Source organism: Syngnathoides biaculeatus, chromosome 5 (genome assembly GCF_019802595.1).
Source record: "Syngnathoides biaculeatus isolate LvHL_M chromosome 5, ASM1980259v1, whole genome shotgun sequence".
In the NCBI taxonomy this organism is placed as follows: Eukaryota; Metazoa; Chordata; class Actinopteri; order Syngnathiformes; family Syngnathidae; genus Syngnathoides; species Syngnathoides biaculeatus.
The window spans coordinates 26561778-26578098 of NC_084644.1; the positions used below are offsets into that span (position 1 = coordinate 26561778).

Below are 16321 nucleotides of genomic sequence, written 5' to 3' on the forward strand. Positions count from 1 at the left end.
AAGTAAGTACAATTAAATACGTTTTCAAAATTTGACACAGCACAGGGAAGCTTATTATCAACCCTGCCAAATTGGAAAGATTATAGAAATAGTTAAAGGGCCACTGACACCTAAAACCTAAAATGCTGTATGTTTTTAGCCAAAAATAATCATCCGGAATGCTCCCATCCGTTTTTTCACGGGAAGTCTGAATGTTGGCATATATCGTTTTTTTCATCTCCCACCAGGGAAAGTCTCTCTCGGACTTTGTGTTGAAGCAGAAGCAGGAAGTGACATTTTTTGCAGACGCCTCCAGTGGCGGGGTCACGTATTTACACCTATTGTACCTGCAAGAGATTAGCTGTTTTTTCTGTGGGTTAGCCAAAATGCCGGCTTGTTGTATTGCTGGATTTTGCTCAAACACTCGGGAGGATGGAGTCACTCTTCATACATTTCCAAAAGACCCGCTTTGTCATAAAAAATGGATTGGATAGGTACAAAGGACAAGAGCTTTGTGGGTTCTAAATGACAGGTAGGCGTGTATAGAGCTATTGAAAAAAAATAATAGTTGGGGGGATGGCAGAATCCTTTTTTCAGAACTTAACAAAAGAGGTGGAGGTGGATCGGGTGGCGAGGTGGTTTGGCCGTGTGCTGGAGGAGAAAGGAGCTCTCCCCCCCACCGGCCACCGGTGTCTGGGCACCCCTGAAATAATTATTTCGCCCGCCATGGGTCCTCCTGAGTAAGCTATATACTGTCATACATATTGTCAGGGAGTCTGTTGTTAGTTAGAAATTATCCGCATATCATCTAAATATGGCTCAAAACGATAGTATAATATTGCCTCGGTCACTTCACTCGACTGTGAGATGTTCTCTTCTTTGAAAAGAGCTTCCGTGTCAGAAGGGGTGTCGGAAAAATCCGAAAATCTCTGTAGTTCCTCTCCCATAGCAGGTGGCACAGCGTCTTCTCAATGGCAACTGTCCCAGTGTGACATCTGCAAATGACGTTGCAGGCATTATGGCCGCCATTGGGATGTTGAGTGAGACTTCCGCAACTTTGCGCAGGAATGACACGGTCTCTGCTCTTTTTTTTTTTTTTATAGACAAAGTGAATAATAGTATATGTAGTTTTCATAACAACATCTATTTTAAAATGTATATTGGGCTGTCAGTGGTCAATAAGTAAGTCAAATCAAAAATCATGAAAAATGAGAAAAAGCCGTGGTTTGTTCTGTCAAACACTTTGCATGTCCACTGAATGTGCTGAAACCACTCTCAGCTCAACTGCCAATCAAATACAACTGTATGACCAGAAAGAAATACTACTACTTTTCATCATCTAGCATCTTTCATCCCAATCTGTTTAAGACACCAGGACCAGAAGACAAAGACCTACCTGAGAATTGGCCTTGTTCCTCTAAATATCCAGCAGTGTAGTCAATTATAATAGTGATATGTATTAGTAGTATAACCAAACATTGGCAGTAACCATATATTGTTACTTTTTCTCAAATGCAGTGGGCCTGCCTCCACCATTGCAGGAGATAAGGAACGAGCCAGGCTGTGATTAGAACATTTGTAGGAATAATCGGCACCGCCCTAATAGTGACAAAGTGATGTTGTAATTGCCTATATTCATAATTTAGACCAGAAATATACCACACAGAATGTGGAGGGTCGACTGTATAATACAGTACACATTTCTAACATTTTACTTTGAATTACAGAAGCTGCTAAATTAATACATTTAAAAGAAAATGCTCCTCAGCAATACATTTGATTACTTATGCAGCCCTAGTTGGCATCACAACACCCCCCCCCCTCCACACCACGTCCTCCCCTAAAAAGACATAAAAAAAAGCAAAACACGTGTGTAATTAATCATTTAGATGTTGATGGTGAAGTCCACTTGTCACACTTGAGAGACATTTGATAAAGATATCAAGATTTCCTCTTTAAGATGTTTCTGTTCAAAGTGTATGAAAACCAAGTCCCGGAAAGCAAAGAACAAGCTGTGCTCTCCCCCATCAGGCAAAAGGTAACAGAGGTAAAGAGGTAAGGCATATTACTACTTTTCTGCCTCACAACAGTGTGCAGACTCATACAGGAAATAGAGTCCTCCATAACACCAATGGCTGCTTCGGTGCACTGGCTAATTAAAGCATAGAGAGAAGAGGAGGGAGATAAAATGGAAAGATGGAGGAATGGCCATCGTGGGTGTGGGATGGGGGGAATAAAGAGGCGGCCAATGTTAACGAGAGGGAGGTCTCAACGCAGACCTCAGGGCTCTTACCAACTATCTCATTGTGCACTGCTTCAAGGCCCTTCCGGGAAAAACCCTGCACCATCACAACTACGTAATAAAAGCCATGGAGCTCACTTGTCAGCCTCGGGTTGCACATCATCACTCACCTCAGACGACCAACAACATATGAAATGCGCCAGAAGACGACGGGACAAAACTAACATGCATGTTCACTCCTGCGATGAAGACGTGCCCGGAGGGTCAAAGGCGCACTGTTAGCCTTTGTTCTGCTGGGACGTGTGTTTAAGATTCACAGCTTGTGATCTTTAGCCACACTGAGCCAGGCCAGCTTGCGGGTGGGTCTCCTGAAGTGGCATTGAAACTGCAGCCTCTCATGGAGGGGGGCTGATAACACATTTCAGCTTTGATTCTTTGAGGATTTTAATAATTTAGTAGACAGAGATGCAAAAACCAGCCCCCCAAACACACATTTTCCTCTCCTCTGGTTAATATGCTAATTGACAATCAACATGAATGCAATACTGCCCATTTTATGCCCCTTTTCCACTGTATGGGGAGTAATGGGAGGCGGGGATAATTATTTGACCCCCTTCTGAATTTGTACGTTTACTCAGAAATTAATAGTCTCCATTCTGGTTGTTAATTGATAGAATACATAGAAAGATGCAAAACATAAGGCACAAAATGTGTATTTTATTGAGTGAAATTGACAATATTTTAATTTGGCTCCTACAACTTGGCTGGTGCCACTCCCCATGTGACAAACTGCTATGAACAGTCAACCACTTGTCGATACTCTTGATCTCAACCCTTCATAACTATCTTTTTTTTTCTTTTTTACCAACTAATCCCTGTACCACCATGGACAACACTAAAAAGCTGTCAAAGATGTCCGGGACAAGATTGCATGCATCATCAGCAAAACAAAATCTGCAAAGGTTGAATGAAGGCATTCAACCAAAAGGCTTCTTCAGTTGTAAGACATTTGGTTCGGAGTCTCATTTTTTTTTCTCGGTGGGTGTGTTACTTGGGGGCCGTCAACAATTGTTTGCATTGGTCACAGACAGTGGAACAACCGTCCCGCATACTAATCCATCATTCACAGTTTATTGGAGACACTCTTCCTATTAAATGAGGCGGCCTTTGGATGGAGGGATTGTAGGAGCGTTGCTGTATGCAAATGATCGCCGTTTTTGGAAATTGATGAGTTTCCATTGGTAAAACTAGAGGTCATGCGGTATTCCAAGAATGCAAAGTTGATCTTATATTGGCCACACATTCATCATCAATAACATGATAATAATGACAAAAATAGAAACAAGCTCCATCTTCACTTGTAGTTGTGTCACAGCTTTCTTCCAGCTATTATAGTTCACAGTGGTCTCCACGACAATTCAGTTACTTTTGGCCATGTGGCTTGCTATGCAGCAGAGTTAACTTAAAATAATAAGAAATGGCTGCCTCAAGTAGATGCTTTGCTTTTCCCCATCAGGAAAAAAAAATACTAAGTATAATTATTACCTAAATTAACAAAGGGTAATGAGTTGTTTAATAGTTTTCCGATAAAGGCTTTTTTAACAGAAAGGTATGGAGAATAGTTGTGCGCCACTGCGAACTACAACCGGAGTAGAAAACATGTTAAATGAGTACCTCTCTGATAGAGCAAACTTAAACTGAGCATTATTATCTCGATAAAAACTATTTATTTGATGTCTCTATTGGATCTCATTAAATTTTGAAAGTGTATGTACCTAACATTGTTTCTAGTAGTGCACCTTTCACGGGGGTTTGTGTTTTGTACTCTCACACTCTTCAATGGCGACCATCTAATTTTCATCAGTCTACTTATCCTCCCCTCTGACAGAAGACGTTGGTGCTCGGCTCAGTCGCCGCGGCGACGTCTTCTGTTGTCGCGCTTGTCAATCAGAGGATTTCCGACCAGACGCTTTGACGCTCAGGCTGACAAATCATTTATCCGCAGACACGCAAGGCCTTTACGTCACATCCCTCCCTCGCTTTCTCTCACTTGTTCCGAGCGGGCAAAAAGTGGAATGGAAATGTTGCACTCGCAAAACTTATTCCACATTATTAAGAAAGTCTTTGGAGAAAAAATGAAAAAGTGAGACACCTTCTACAAACAATCAACAACAACAATCTTCAGGGCTCTTCATAAATGGTTTAGTCTCTCGGTGTTGAACACACACACATGGATTCATCAATATTGAACAGGTTTACATTCAATATTGCTGGCCCTGTCTGTTATCCCAGAAAACTGTGTTGGGAAAATCACTATTCACGCACCCCACACCACAGGACAATCGTTTAGAGGCATGCACCCGTCAAGCCATTTCTGAATTTGATTAGCAGCAAGGGAAAATGTTCAAATTCAGCTGAATTTTTGTTATGGGTGTACTCTGCTTACAATTCTTCTCACATTCTGCGTCGCCAGGGACCGCATAGATGAAAAAGCACAAAAAAGTCAAGTTTGGCAGAACTAATGTCGATGTGAGTATGTGGAGATCCTGGCACTAGAGTGGCGCTACCAGCATTTCATTTGGCTGGCTGAAGTCTAATTACACAGAAAAAAAAACACAGCCATCCATACACTGCAGACTTCTCTTGCATGGATGGATTTACCATTCAGGGCAATATAAGAAGGCAGTGGGGGGTACACAAAAGCAGTGAATGTGCTGTGTCAAGTGGCCATCATGAAGGGTGGAGCGCTGACGGAGGACAGCGAGAGGGCCGGTGTAATGTCGAAAAGGTAGTGAATGAGGAGAGGAGCTGAGAGAGGAGGAAGGGGAGGAGGTTTTCTCTTTGGGGATTGCTGCAACTGCCCCCACCTTAGCACCCCCGCCTCACCCCGCACTGAAGCCTCATAAAAGGTTCTCGGGCTATAATTCATTCACTCACTAATCACTTATCAGCAATGGCTCATTTACGATGACGCCTCTTTTTACACAAGCAAAGAGAACTGATCCCAACCCCCAAATGTTGACTTGAGGAGCTTTCTTGGCATCCAATTATTGTAGGAGGGTGTGCCCGCCCGGTGCCAGTCGTACCAGGCTTCACAGAGAGACCTTCTTTTTTCTTATTGGTCTTCAGTCTGTAAGAAGTTGTATTCGGAAATCAGTTGCATCCACCTTTGCTTCTGTACAAATGTCAAAGCACTTGTCTGAGTCACGTAATACTGCAGTTAAAAAAGGTCCACAAGCTAGCAAAAGAGAGAGTTTAAAAAAAAAAGTCTATAGAGAGTTTCTTCTGAAGGAGGAAAAGGCCAAATGATGAGAAATAAAAAAAAAGCCAACAACATCCAAGAAAAAAGAAACTCACCACGTCTGCTCTGTACAATATATAGAGATAGGGTCCCAAATGACACACAAAAAAAAAACCTTTAAAACACTGAAAACCTTGCTTGTATTTCTATTATCTCGTCTCTGTGAGGATTTTCTGCAATAACAGCAACCAAAATTAAGTTACCGAGTAGACTGCACATAAAGTAGTCTTACTACATGATGGGCAGAGCTAGTTGAAGAGAAACAAACGCAGGGCATCCCACTTATTACATCAATTAATTTCCTTGTAACGGTGATGTTTAAGCAATGCAGTTAATGTTCTTATATGTCTGTCAAAATATGGCTTTGGGTGGGAAGACACTGTGGCACAAAAAGAGTGGGGACCACTGCTGTAGTACACAACATCCAGAAAGGAGCGCATGGAACGAACTGACCGTTGCATTATGCAGTATCTGACGAGAACATACACATCTGTGTGCATTGGTGGTGAAATCTTTGTTTTGTTTTGTTTTTACTTTTTATGCAAACTGAGTGAGATAACTTGACAGAGGCTGGACAAACAAGGAGGTGGCTAAATAAGAGAAGGAGTTAAGGTCATCCTAGCTGACTTCACCCTGGACTCGGCATCTGTCAATGAAAGGCATTGTGGCTGAGCTGCCAAAAGGTAATCGACCCCATGACAGCTGCAGGATAGCCAGCTGCAAACCACCAAAGACAAATGACTTTGCTTCCTGGTAACATTGACATAAGTCTTTGTTTGGAATAATAGCATGATGATTCAAAAGTGAATAAAGTTCGCTGGGACAAAATCTGGGGTGGACCACTTCCTCCAAAGTTGTCGAAATGGTGGAGTCTACTCCGACCGACCGGGCCGGAACGTAAGGCAAGACCACTTTGCGGAAGGAGTCTACTTTTGCAGCCTTTTCTTTCCCTCATGAACTAAAAAGCAATCACTGAATGGGAAGAAGACCTTTCTATGTCTGATAACTGTAATTATTGGACACAGATATGTAAAAATACCTTTAGAATAACATAAAACAAACAAAAAAAATGTAGATTTTATCAAATATACAGTGCTGCATAGAATACACTTTCCTCAATATGCATAAAATGAGCTTCTCTCCATCTCCGCAATGCACCAAAAATACCCCAGACACCTATTTTCATACTATACGGGAACGCACACCACTGCAATTCTTTTGGACTTGGGTTACACTGAAACCTGTGCATTTTGGACTGCAGGATTCTACTTTCCCCAAGATTGTGACTTAAGCATAATCGGCTTCCCAAATGAATATTCAGAATCATTACTCATTGCATTAGATACCTGTACGAAATTTTGATAAACTGGAAAAATAATCTTTTGACATCAATCACATTAATCAACGTTGGGGGATTCCTGAGGTCGGTGCTGCGGGGCTAGATGGGGCCGACCTCTCTGTCTGTGGTTATGTCGCTCGGTGTGGGATGTGTCCCGTCCACTGTCCACAAATCACTGTCATGGATTATTCGACATCAACTTGCGTCACATTATCGTGGACTACAAAAACTTGACACTTTATATTCATTCTAACCCTAGTACGCAGGAGCCAGAAGTCGGTCCACTCCATGCAACAAGGATGTGAACCAGCTACAAAAAGAACAATGCCTCTATAATGAAATATTGGTTGAACCTTCAAGTTGTGTTTATTTCCACTGCTAAAATGCTGTGACTACTAACACGAACACAATTACTTTTTCTTCACGTTCCATAAAGGAGTGGTATGGAAATAAAGCACCTACAAAGATTTGGATCTGATTTTAAAACTGTGCATGTGTTTGTTTATGTGATCAGACAACATGCATCCTCAGCTACAAGGTGGATGGATGAGGCCATTTTTTCCTGTTCCAAGGCACCCCTTTCAAGTAGCTACCTCCTCTCCAAGCATACAAATATACAAACACGGTGTCCACTCAATATTTCCCCATCTGCTCATCTCCACCCACCCACACAGCAACACGAGAGGGTGCTCAGAAGACATCCACACATCCTATTCTTATCGGTTTTTTCCAGTCCTCTTATATTCTGTCACTCTCAACTCCTAACCCCCCCCCCACACACACACACACAAACACACACATTTGTGTGTTTTCACATTGCGTCCTCACAAAATCAGATCTGGCCTGCTTTCAATAAATGACCGAGCAGGCAGCAAAGGAGGAGAGACAAGGATGGAGTTACAAATAAGGGCAAGAGCGGCGTTGGCTTGTATCAGTGTCATAAAGCGGGTCGAGTTTGTGATACATGATCTGGGAACGGGCCATAAAAGAGATATAAATCACACACATGGATGTGGAAGGTCACACGCTCGTTTAGGGAAAGGCGCACGATGCTCAGCCCTACATCAGCACCTTTTACGCTCCGAGGCAGCAACATGAAGCATTAGCAAGTAGCTTCACATGCTAGAAGAGCCTCAGCAACTTCAGTTCTTCTTTTTCTTTCGGCTTGTCCCGTTAAGAGTCGCCACAGTGTGGCATCTTTTTCCATCTAAGCCTATCTCGTGCATCCTCCTCTCAAACACCCAAAGTCCTCATGTCCCCCCTCACCACATGGCAGCAGAACAGCGGTGAGATGTGCTGTTGGTGTGTCAGAGAATTTAAGGTGGAGGTGGGACTGCATTAGGGTTCCACGCCGAGCCCTTTCCTGTTTGCAGTAGTAATGGATAGGCTGACAGACGAGGTTAGACTGGATTCCCCTTGGACCACAATGTTCACAGATGATATAGTGATCTGCAGTGAAAGCAGGGAGCAGGCAGAGGAATAATTAGAAAGATGGAGGCACGCAGTGGAAAGGAGAGGAATGAAGATTAGCCGAGGTAAAACAGAATATATGTGCGTGAATGAGAGGGGCGGAGGAAGAAGAGTGAAGCTCGAGGGAGAAGAGATAGCGAAGGTGGACGACTTCAAATACTTTGGGTCAACGATAGAGAGCAATGGAGAGTGTGGTATGGAAGTGAAGAAACAGGTCCAAGGGGGTTGGAACAGTTGGCGGAAGGTGTCTGGTGTTCTATGTGATAGAAGAGTATCCGCCAGGATGAAGGGTAAAATTTATAAAACAGTGGTGAGGCGAGCCATGATGCACGGATTAAAGACGATGGCCCTGAAGGAACAACAGGAAGCAGAACTTGAGGTAGCAGAAATGAAGATGCTGAGGTTCTCGCTTGGTGTGAACAGGTAGAAAAATATCAAATTGTACATTTTGCTCCCAAAAATTTGACAATTTGTGATCCAATTCCTGCTCAAATGAGCTCATCTTTAATGAGATGTGTAAAAACTAGATTTAATGTTAAACAAGTGTATTGTTAGTTGAAGATTGTTTTTCTTTTTGTGTGTGTGAAAAATGATACAACAGCAATTAATTCAATTCAGTTGAATTAAAAAAGTCAACACAAAAAGCTCACATATGAAATTAATTAAAGATGGAAACATGAGCTATTTCTGCTATACTTATAGTTTCAGGTATTTCACGGTACTTACTGTACATCTAGTTGTGTTAAAGACCTGAGGGCAGAGCACCTTTTGTTTGAAGGTGCTGATGATTGTTCAACTGTTCAAGTGAGCAAATGTTTCGGAAAAGATTATTAAATGAACTTGAAGTGGACAACATTGAATATTTGGTGGCATCATCCTTCATTCCATAGACTGCATCAAACCTGTGACCCATTGACTTCATTAACTTGTGGCATTCTTCAATTTACTTGTCGAGTAGAAATGTTGCAACCTCCACACAAGATCTGAACCCTCTCAGCTCCGAACGGCAGCTCCTATGTTTACCCTTGTGTGGTCTTGGGATCTGTGCAACTCGGCCTTTCTAACTTGTGTGGCTAACCAGAGGTGGATCTTTGCTACAGTTCCAGCAAAGCTCCTCAAGCCTAAATTAATAGGTAAGAGCACTAGGCCGCAGGGGTGCGCCCAATGTAACAGGGATCAACATTAACAATTGCCCGACTTGACCGAAAAGCATCTTCAGGAAAGTAAATGTACGGCACGATTGCCCGACTGGGCAAGTGGGAATTTTCACAGAAATATCGGAATTTCGCATTTATTAAAAAATGTTTGCGCCCGAGTCGATAGTTTTGATAATTCACGGCCGACATTGTGTGAAACAACGTGACAACAACAGCTTAACATACGAGTTTCTGATTCGCTGGAGCTCGACTGACAAGCCAATGAGCTGCCTTCTTCTACGGCGTAATGGCCGCCTCATGCTTTGGTCAAGAATAGTTGAACATCGAAATACAATCAAGGAAAATCTGAGGTGAGAAAGTCCAACATAGTTATTATATATTTTTTATACAAATGATAAGTGCTGTCACTGATGACAATAATATTTTGACATGACACAATTGGTAAATATTGTGATGAAACGGCGACACACAAAAGGGAAAACCGGCCGACATATTGTTGAAGGCTGCATCCGGTCAGCGATGTAAACAAATCCACGTGTTTGAAATTACACACTGATTGGCAATTCATAGTTCCCATTGAGTTGTGCTGAGGAAGATGACTTGCTAGAGTTCCTGATCAATAAAAATATTATTTAGGATTTTATTGACAAGTGAGATTTAGATTCACTCAATAGGGCAAGTAGCTAGCTGCATAAATTGATGTTGAGCCCTGTGTGAGTGTGCCCACGAGGCCACAAAATGCCTGACACCTCGTCAGTCACGAATTCTCTCTTCTTTTTTCACAGATCATTTTACTCATGTACAACTGTCAGGTTATACAGTTTTAATAACAATGACAGAAAGTAGTTTTTAAAATTGCAAATACTGCCCTTTAATTTACTTTCCATTTTTCATATGTGAAATAATAACAACTTGGAAGTCACAACACGGACTGTTCTATTTGGGAAGAAAACTGTGTAACTGACTGTAGAGACGAAAAAAAAATCTAAAATTCAATTTAATTCAGCATGATGAGTGTGGGGAATTAAATCAAGGGGAAAAAAAGCTAATTTGAATTCCTTTGTTGGCCCTCTTGATTTCCCTCCTCTGATCCTCTTTTTAAGATTCATGACTTTTTTGTCTGTCACATTATTTTCATCTATCCATGTTGTTGTTTAATTAGAACAACACAATGTGCCACTTCGGTATGACGCCCAACAAGATGATACAACCATTAGTTTTCAAAGTGCACGTTATTGATGAGTGCAATGCCATTTATCCACACACATACAGTATTTAGCCACAGACACACACCCACACATATGCACAACATACATTCATCACATTTTTAACCCATAAGATGGTTGCCTCTGATTTCATTTGTTTTATGCTTTACTTTTATGTTATATTTTTCTCCAGTCAACCTACTGCCACAGACACACACACACACACACACACCCTCCACATATATGAATTATGCATTTAGTATTGCCAGTAATGGTGCATTAGCATAAAGAGCATGTCTGCATACAGGAAAGCTGACGTGACACTAGTAGGAATAAGAAAACACTGAGCGTCTGTAAGTGTCAACAGTGCACACGGGAGGAACGCAAGCCTTCTTGTTCCTGTTTTGTAACACCGAAGCGATGACGTAACACAAGTAGGATAATCCAACTTGCTCCCGCCCGCTTCAGGTTTGTTATAAGGATAAGGAATATTTTTTTCTAATTAGGGGCCCGTGAAGTCCTCTGAGGGCCACAGTAAGTGTATGGAAAAAATATGATGCAAAATTGGAACAAAGGTTTATTATTACCGTCTATAGTATGAGCATTTGTGCGTTCAAATTTTTTTTTCATTTCTGTCCCTGCAACTCAGTCGAGTACTTGAAGGCCATGATCCTGCAGCTTCAGCACGAGCTGTGCGGGTGTCCGCGCAGGTGCGCTGATTGGAAGGTGCACACCTGCGCATCATGCAGCCTGATTATGCTGTGGATTTATATGACCGCGATGACAACTGGCCGGCGCCAGTTCGCATGATCTTCATGTCCCGTTCGTGTGCTCCGGTATCCCTGATCGAACCTGTGTATACCGACCTTCGCCCGTTCTCCGACCACCCTTGTAAGCCTGACTCCTTTGATACTTCTGCCTGCGTTGATTGTTCTCCCGTGTACCGACTCCTGCCTATCCGCTCATCTGCTCTCTTCGCCCGACGTCCCAACTACCGCTGCTGCACCGGACTGCCTGCTCGATCCCCGACCTCGGCATATAATAAACGTGTCTTTTCTTGAACTACCTTGCGTCTTCAGAGTTCCTGCATTTGGGTCCTACTCTCGTTCCGATGGGACGTGACAGATAGATAGATTTACAGTACAAAAATAGGTCGGACTAATTTTCTTTCTGTAAAAAAAAAAAAAAATGCTCTTCATTGTTATGTTATTTATTAACTTCCATCCATCCATTTTATTTGCCACTTATCCTCACCAGGGTTGCGGGGAGTGCTGGAGCCTATTCCAGCTGTCAACGGGCAGGAGGCGGGGGACAACCTGAAGTGGTTGCCAGCCAATTGCAGGGCACATTAAGCGAAAAAACAGCTGCACTAAAAATAGCACTTAGGGGCAATTTAGAGTGTTCAATTAACGTTGCATGTTTGCATGTGGGAGGAAACCAGAGTTGCCTGGAGAAAACCCACACAGGCACAGGGGTAGAACATGCAAACTCCACACAGGCGGAGCCGGGATCGAAACCGGGTCCTCAGAACTGTGAAGCCAACGTTTTACCAGCTGATACACCGTGCTGCCGAGGATGAAAATGAAGGCAATTATAGTTCAGGTGGTTATAGACATATAATTGTAGTCCAACCCCTTGTTCTGATTACTATATGGTGCTCTCTAATATTCCGATTGTTTTTATAGGAGGCTGTATCTACCAGACAGACGTAAAGTACGTATGCAACAGCACTGTGGATCAGTGTTTTCTTCCCAAAATAAGATAACGTGCACACTCTTCTTTAATCCTATCTATTATTCACCATGAGCAGGTGGGGCAGGGTGCAGAACTACAGCGATGAATGAAAGGAGATGTGTGCATGTTTGGTTGAGATTGATTAACAACAAAGGATCACCCCTCCACCCCCACAATCCTGTGTGTAGCTCTTCCGCTTGCTCTTGACCAATGAATGAAAATTATGCAGCGAGCCGTTGAGCTGAAGTACGAGCCAGACAAAGACGACAATGAAGGGGGTGGCCCTAAGTCTTGCTTCAAGGTGGACTTGTGTCCATACATGCACCAAATACCGGTATCAGTACAGTACTGAGGTATGTTGTTGACAAAAATACCAATGTTTTTTTTTTTTAGGACTGGCAGTGAAAGAAAAGCAAAAAAAAGAACTGGTGTGACAGCGCTCAATTCATGTGGTGTCTTAAAGGCCAGTGCCCAAAAACGTAACAGAAGCCTTCAGCCATTTAGCCATAACCTCAGAGTGTGTGGGCAAAGTATGTGTTGTATGCAATAGAGATGCCTGTGCTGTTATGCGAACCTGACATTCGATGCACATGAGTGTTAGCAGCAGGAGAATGAGGCTAAAGTCACCCATCCCGAAAATCAAGAATTCGAGAAGCATAAAAATCCACCTGCATGCAAACGGAAATCCGCTGATTACCCAAGTGGGGCAAAAAGGTCCACTTTTGGAGTGTCGCGGAAGCATACCCAGTGAAAAACAGCACTGCACTGAGTCCCAATGTTTTGTTTACATGAGGAAAATACGAGAATGTTTTGCATTTAGAAAAATATATTTGAAGTTGATTTGTCAGTTTTCATTCCGCTGTTTTTACTGATGTTTTAGATTTTTGCCTTGGTAACATTTCAGGACTGGTGTTGAAGTACAATATTTAATGCATTTATTGTATCAAAGTGTCCAAACTTTGGTAACGTGACACCACTAGTCCATACAATGACACAAACAAACACTACGGTGCACACGTTTAACAAGAATGAATGAGAGATGATTTAGCGACGGACACAAAAAAAATCTGACTAATTCAGCTCTGCTGCAGCCCACTGTCGAACAAAAAGAGCAGTTTTCTCTTTTAAAAACCAAACATCATGGCTCTGAAGCAGGGAGCAGGGAATCAGTTCTTTGGAGCGTGAGAGTGGAAAACATTCAGGGACCAAAAGTCGAAAGTGTCCCTCATGGGGGATGAAAAAATGGGACTAGAAGTGGGACACACAAGGCTGGTGTCAATCACAACCACAACCTCTGAGCCAAAACAGCACTGGTGCACTACTTCAAACTGTGCCACATACTATATAGAACAACTCTTTTAGCACACAATTCCATAAGCTACAGTGGGGACGGAAAGTTTCTGACCCCCTTCAATTTTTCATTCTTTGTTATATGGCAGTGATTTGGTCAAAATGGTCTTGAAATCATGAGACAAATAAAATGGTTAGTTCAATTATTGTCCAACTGTGAAAAGTGAAGAAAATGTGAATATTTGGTACAGATTTGAGCAAAACTATGAATTGGACATTTGTAGACTTGCTTTAGGGGGGCCACATAAAGTGATGTGGTACGCAGGATGTGGGTGGCCCCCAAGCCTTGAGATTGACATCTGTGATTCGGAGTCTTGTAACATGCCTGTTTTTTTTTTTTTTTGCAAGTGGGAGGAAGCCAAAGCACGAGAGAAACGTGCAAACTCCACACTGAAAGGCTGCAACAAAGAATGAGGCAGGCATTCTACTCACTACACTACAGTGCTTCTTGTTAACCAATGATGACAAAGATGTACTCATCTTGAAGATATGACCAATCACAACAATGCAGAAATGATAAAGCGGGAAAATTTTGCACACCATTTGTTTTTTATTGTTTGCTAATGATGAAGGATTTATGAAATGAAAGTGATGTTATGATGTCTGAAAGAAGAGCCCAACACAAAACTAATGAATTAAGACAGCGTTCCAACTTTGGTTCCATGGTGCAGTGCATTTGGCTGGCTGCTCAGTCGATTGGTATTCATAGCCACACACCTTAAAGTGGCGCAGAGTGCCTGGTTGGAGGCTAATTCCCTTCTCCGGTTATCTTGAATTGGGATTTCCACTTGTGTGCTTCCTTTCAAGATGATATTGTGAGGGCAGAGGATTATGCGAGAAAAGGATGCTCGCCATGACATCAAACTCTGCACTCATGGACAGCGTGCGTATATTTGCGTCTGCAAGTTCATACAGTAGTTTGATTCTAAACTCGTCAACAAAACGGACATGAAATACTGTATGAACTCCAGAATTTTCTGTATACAAAGAAGATACAGTAGTACCTCCAAAGTACTAAACAATCTGTTATGTACCTGTAGTGTTAATATTATTTCAAACATTCATTAACTGTACAGAAAATGTACACAGGTTTAGCCACATGATAACGGTATAAGAGCTACAATAAAACACTTTAAGCATTTTCTTTTAAGGACAGTTGAGAAGTTGGAATAAATATCCCGTCTTATCTCATTTTTTTTAACAATGACAGTCACTTAAAGAGATTAACCTCTAATGTAAAATGTGAACAAAAGTTGCTTTAACCACAAGTGACAAGCTAATGCAACTAGCACGAGTAGCTAGCATAGCCATCTGCATTTTTACCCTTTGCTATTTCTTGTACTAGAGCACAAACAAATGGGCTCTAATGCACCAGACCACTCACAAAAGACCTAAACCAAAGACCTCGTTCACTAAAATGAAAATTGAAACCTATGAAAACCTTCATGCTAAACACGGCTGATCATAATCCACATGACGACTGACCATTGTCTCCAACTACCATAACTCTTATCATGAAACTCTTTTGGACAAAACTTGGCCACTGTTGTCTTTTTGCTTTTAATGCTGATTTCATGGCAACTTCCAGTGGATATTGCATGTATGAAATGGGTAGCACAAAAACACTTTGTTTGTAATATGTACCGAACTAACACATTAGAGAGACTTCCACTTGAGTAAGCATTGAATTGAATCTTGAGTTTTAATGTTCAAGGTCCCTTATTTTGGCTATTTAGATCTCCATTGAGTGACTTTCAAACAAGAGCTTAGTACAAAAATGTCAATTTAATTAAAAAAAAAAAAACATCTTGGCTTTGTTATACGAGTGTCCTAAAACGGCCCCTCTGACACCTACTGAAGAGCGGCACTGACATCTGTTTGACCCAGTTTCATATCCCCTTTGTTCATATTTGGCTAAGAACACCTAGTCCACATCCTCTGATTGGCTGCCTCTGTGTAGGAGACCCACTTGAGAGCGCTCATGCGTTTGTTATATTGAAAGCACAGGCTCATCAGGTGGAGATCTTCGTTAGTGACGTAGATAATCTTGAAAAATTCAAATAACCTGATTCCAGGTTTTTCCAGAGAAAAACCTCTGGAACTCAGGAATGTGTGGACAATCTTACTTCATATTTCATGTTTACTGAGACACCATAGACACAATACTACATACCAAATACTAGAAAAAATCTGGCTTGGCAAAATATGTCTCCTTTAAAACAGATTAAACAGACAAAACAGACAAACACAGGTACTTTATCACTTACTGTACATAACAGTCTTAACTTTTGCACAAAATGATTTGCACCTCAATCCATACCCCCGCGTACTATAAATCAAGGGTGCTGGCACCATGGTGGGGCATTTACGTTACACTACATCTCAATATTTCAGTATCACAGTGTATTGTTCAGTCTTTGCACATTTTCAGCACTTATCTTCAAACACATTTAATGTATTTGGAAACAAAACAAGGATACCGTAATTTCTCAGATCTTATGTGCACTCATATATAATGCACACTAACAAACTTGACCTCAAAAT

At 41.8% G+C, this 16321-nt stretch overlaps 1 protein-coding gene and 1 long non-coding RNA gene across 6 annotated transcripts in view; one reads left to right on the plus strand and one right to left on the minus strand.

The window, feature by feature from the left end:
• Positions 1-16321, minus strand: part of adam22 (ADAM metallopeptidase domain 22) — a 68132-nt gene that overhangs the window by 44684 nt on the left and 7127 nt on the right. The window lies entirely within an intron of this gene.
• Positions 11365-14296, plus strand: LOC133501207 (uncharacterized). The gene is made up of 5 exons (XR_009795129.1): positions 11365-11584; positions 11773-11845; positions 11951-12295; positions 12379-12780; positions 14126-14296. It is a non-coding gene; the product is annotated as an uncharacterized LOC133501207 (long non-coding RNA).